This window comes from Rattus norvegicus, chromosome 5 (genome assembly GCF_036323735.1).
Source record: "Rattus norvegicus strain BN/NHsdMcwi chromosome 5, GRCr8, whole genome shotgun sequence".
Lineage (NCBI taxonomy): Eukaryota > Metazoa > Chordata > Mammalia > Rodentia > Muridae > Rattus > Rattus norvegicus.
Genome location: NC_086023.1, coordinates 129,489,214 through 129,494,053, shown reverse-complemented (window position 1 = coordinate 129,494,053; position 4,840 = coordinate 129,489,214). Strand labels below are relative to the sequence as shown.

The 4,840-nt window shown below is 43.1% G+C and overlaps 1 non-coding gene across 1 annotated transcript; it reads left to right on the top strand.

Moving 5' to 3' along the window:
• The first annotated feature begins 1,055 nt into the window (after positions 1-1,055).
• Positions 1,056-1,196, top strand: Rnu4-2 (RNA, U4 small nuclear 2). The gene has a single exon (XR_005505414.1). It is a non-coding gene; the product is annotated as a U4 spliceosomal RNA (small nuclear RNA).
• The last annotated feature ends 3,644 nt before the right edge of the window (positions 1,197-4,840 follow it).

The window sequence follows — 4,840 nt, the reverse complement described above, 5'->3', positions numbered from 1 at the left end:
GAGCAGAAAAGAGAGCCACATACTGTCTTGTTCGCAGGCCGGGAGGCGGGGTGGGGCGGGTAAAGCAGTCTATTTCTCAAAACCAGTGGATAGAAGTCCAAATGTTAGGGTTGGAGAAACAACTCAGCAGTTAAGAGTCAAGACTGCTCCCGCAGAGGACAGAAATTCAGTTCCTAACATCCATGTCAAGAGGCTCACAACCACTGCAACTCCAGCTGCAGCGAGTCTTCTTCGGGCCTCCAAGGACCCCATACACACCACCACTGCCGCCGCCGCCGCCGCCGCCGCCGCCGCCGCCACCACCACCACCACCACCAACAACAACAACAACAACAACAACAACAACAACAACAACACCAACAACAGTAACAATAATAATTTTTTAAAACCCACAAACATCAGAGCCAGGTGTGGTGGCCCACGCCTTTAATTCCAGTATTTGGGAAACAGAGGCAGGGTGATCTCTATGAGTTTGAGGCCAGTCTGAACAACAAAGCAAGTTCTCAGACAACTGGAACTACATAGAGAAACCCTGTCCAAAAAAAGTCACTAACCAAAAAATAGTTGCAAGCCTTATGAAATTAATCCTGAAACTATTTTGTTGTTTTGCTTTGCTCTGCTTTGCTTCGAGGCGAAGTATCACATAATTCAAACTGTCCTAGAACTTGCTACGTAACCAAAGATGGCCTAGAACTCCTGATCCTCCTGCTTCCGGCCCACAAATTCGGATCATCACCATGCCCAGCTGTATAATTTTTCTCCCAGTTTAATGCAAGCAAGTCTTTATTTAAAGTAAGTTTTAATATCAGAAAGACAAGCTGGATTAGGACTCAGTGGTAGAGGGCTTGCCTAGCATGTCCAAGACCCTGGGTGTAGTATGATAGTATTCACACTTGTATTCACACTGTAGTATTCACACTTGTAATCCCTGCCCTAGAGGGTAGAGGCAGAAGGACTAAAAGTTCACGGACAACTTCAGCTACTCAGTAACTTCAAGGCCTGCACAGAGAATCTCTTATACACACGCGTCACCTCTCATTAAGAAAGCTGAAGTAAGCTTTGTGCAGTGGCAGTATCGTAGCCAATGAGGTTTATCCGAGGCGCGATTATTGCTAATTGAAAACTTTTCCCAATACCCCGCCATGACGACTTGAAATATAGTCGGCATTGGCAATTTTTGACAGTCTCTACGGAGACTGAATTAAAAAAAAAAAAAAAAAGAAAGCTGAAGTAAGCTAAGGCAGGGATAGAAGGTGGCACACTGGCGGGAAGAGAGAGGACTCCGGAAACAGCGAGAGACTAAAAAGAGACACGGGGAGAGAAGAGCAGAGAGATTCAAGTGAGACACAGAGAACTACGTGAGACACGGGGAGAGAAGAGCAGAGAGATTCAAGTGAGACACAAAGAACTACGTGAGGAGAGGTAGCCAAAGACATAGACTAGTTTGAATGGGTTAAATAAGTAATGAGCTAGTCAGGGAATGAACCAAAGATTATGGCCTAGGCATTTAATAATAAATAAATTGTCTCAGAGTTGTTATTCTGGGAGCGGGGACCAGGCAAGAGAGACAAAAGCATTTTTAACAAAGAGCAGCCTGAGCTTGTCTTAGACTTGGGAGAGGGGAGAGAGAGGGGAGAGGGAGGAAGGGGGAGAGGGAGAGGGAGAGGGAGGGAATTCTTATAACAAGAGTACCGTAAAACCCAGCAGAAATTATACTGTATTGATAATATATCATACTTGGTTTGTGGTAGTTTTTGTAACATATTTACTTTATACACGAGGGTGTTTTGCCTGCATGCATGTATGTGCACCATGAAGGTATCTGATACCCAAGAAGTTCAAGTATTGGATATTCCTGGAGCCGAAGTTACAGACAGTTGTGAGCCACCATGTGGGTCCTAAGAACTGACCTTTGATCCTCAGAAAGAGTATCCAGTGCTCTGAACCACTGACCCATCGCTCCAGTAACCAGTTTGTGTGTATTTTAAGTTGATTATTATTAGTGGCATGCACATGGTCAGAAGCAACGGGTGAGGAGTTCATGCTCTCCTCCCCCAATGTGGGTCCCAGGATCAAACTCAGGCTGTCAGGTTCCACGGCAGGTCCCCTTGCTTGCTGTATGACCAGGCCTTTAGTTTTTTTTAAAAAATACTACACAAAACTCATGCATATTGATTCCTTGTTTTTTACTTGCAGGGGACAACGCATCAAAATACAGTTGAGTGAACACTAGTGCACATCTGTAAGACAGCAACTAGAGGGTCAGTTTCAATACAAGCATTTAAGTCCCCTCTAAGTAATTAGTATTACTTCTTTTTTACAAAGAGAGAGTTGCAAGATGTAGCCCTAACCAGCCTGGAACTCACTGTGTACAGCAGCTGGTCTCAAACTCGGAGATCTGCCTGCTCCTTCATTTGCGTGCTGGGATTCAAAGTGTACTCAAAAGGTCTGCCAGCTTTACGTTGTTTGTTTGTTTGTTTGTTTGTTTGTTTGTTTGTTTGTTAAGACAGGGTCTTTCCTAGCTGTGTAACCCTAGCTGTCCTGGAACTCACTTTGTAGACTTGGCTGGCCTCGAACTCAACAAATGTTGAGGGCTATCCCCTAGAGAACAGAAACGGGTATAATGTGATGGAACCATGATGTGTTACAGTAAGGGAATATGTCTCTAGCATCTACAGTACAAAGCCTGTGTGAGAGAGGGAAACAAGGAGAGTCAGTAGGAGCCACACTATAAAGGATAAACCTTTAGACGCTAGATCAGTGGTTCTCAACATGTGGGTCTCGACCCTTTTTGGGGCTTTGAATGACTCTCAAGGGTTGCTTAAAACCATAGGAAAACAGATATCTAATCATGATTCATAACTAACAAAATCACAGTTATGAAGTAGTAACAAAGATAATTTTACGGTTGGAGGTCACCACGGCTTGAGGAACTGTATTAAAGGACTGCAGCACTTGGAAGGTTGAGAACCACTGTTATAGATCATGAAGAACAAAATCAAAGAGTTAGGTCACTTAAGGTTAAGAGCAAATTAAAGATGGCCATTGAGAACGTCATGGAAAAGGTCAAGACAGCTGTTTGGGGCCATGCTAGCACTGAAACTTATGGAAACTGACTTGGGTTATACAGTCAGGCCATAGCTACGTACTGTCGGTCTTTCAGCTGGAAATGGAAAACTTCAGTGGGACATCTGGTTGTTTAGTCTACCCGACATCAAAGCAGGCTGTTCTGGGGCTTTCAGATGTTTGGCCCAACAGTTTAGTTCTCATCTTCAACTGAGGGGTCTGGGAGACACGACCACTATGATTTTGTCAGATTTAAGCTTGAGGGGCCTTTTTTTTCCCCTTTCTCTCTTAATTATAAAAACATGTCTTGTGACAACATAAAAGAATTTTTTTTTAAAAAAAAGAAACAAAAATACTTCAACTTTATCTCTCTGACACAACTGGTTTTCCTTTTCCGTTCTTTACAAGCAAATAAAGCTAACCCACGGTGAACATGCGTTAGTGTGCTAGTCTCCTTTCCACGCCACTAATTGTTGTCTTTTAATTTTAAAGCAATGCACATTCTAAAATAATTAGTGTATAATAGCACCACCTGGATGTGCTAGAATCTAAGTTTAACATTCTGGAATGGCTGGGAAATTTTGTATCTATTTTTTTTTTCAGTAAAATGAATAATGTTTTTTATTGATATTTTCTTCTAAATAATTTCTTTGAACAGTCATGTAAGAATGAAAGCATCTTTATGACTCAATAAATATTTCTACATTCCAAAGGGATTATACTAGTGTCTACTGACATCAACAATATATGACTTCCCACAAAAGATTTTATTACAGCCTTTATGGTTTTTTTTTTTTCAGGACTGGAGACCGAACCGAGGGTCTCCCATGCTAGGCAAGCACTCTACCAGTGAGCTACGCTAACCCCTTTTTTACATTTGTTGTTTGTTTGTTCAGATAGGATCATATTCTGCAATCTAGACTGTTTTAGCCAAAGCTGGCCTCAAACTCAGTGTATTCCTCAACCAAAGTACTAGGATTGCAGTTTACCACCATGCCTCATGTTTTATATTTCATTTGGAGACAGTCATGCTGGACTGGCTGGCCTTGAACTCATCTTCCAGGTAAGCCTTGAACTTTTGAAACTCTTGCCACACCTCCACCAACAAAATAGCAGGGTGGGGTTGGGGCGTGACACACTCCTCTAATTCCAGTGCTTGAGAGGCTGAGGCAGGTGAATCTCTGACGTTAGTCTGGTGTACAGATCAAGTTCCAGGGCAACCAGGAGTATATAGAGAAATCCTGTCTCAGAGAAACATTTTTTTAAGTGAGAGGGTGGAGGGAAGAAGGAAGGAAGGAGGGAGGGAGAGAGGGAGGGAAGGAGAGAGAGAGAGAGAGAGAGAGAGAGAGAGAGAGAGAGAGAGAGAGAGAAAGGAAGAAAGAGGATCTGCCCCAGTATCCTGAAAGCTGGGATTACAGTCATCAGGGCAAGCTATCACAGCCTTATCAGCATAAATTCTATTTTTCGTTTGTTTGTAGGCTTATGCACATGAATGTAGTGTCTGTGGAGGTCAGAAGACATTGAACCCCCCTGGAACTGGAAGCTACAGGCTGTTGGCAACCACCTGACGTGAGTGCTGAGGTCGAAACTCCGGTCCTCTTCAAGAACGTCGTGAGCTCTTAGCTGCTGAGCCAGCTCTTCAGCCCCAGGCGCCAGGGTTTATTTTAAGTATTCTATATGAAAATGTTACTGTCTTAGTTAGGGTTTCTCTTGCTGTGATGGAACATTATGACCAATAAGCAAGTTGGGGAGGAAAGTTAATTTGGCTCACATT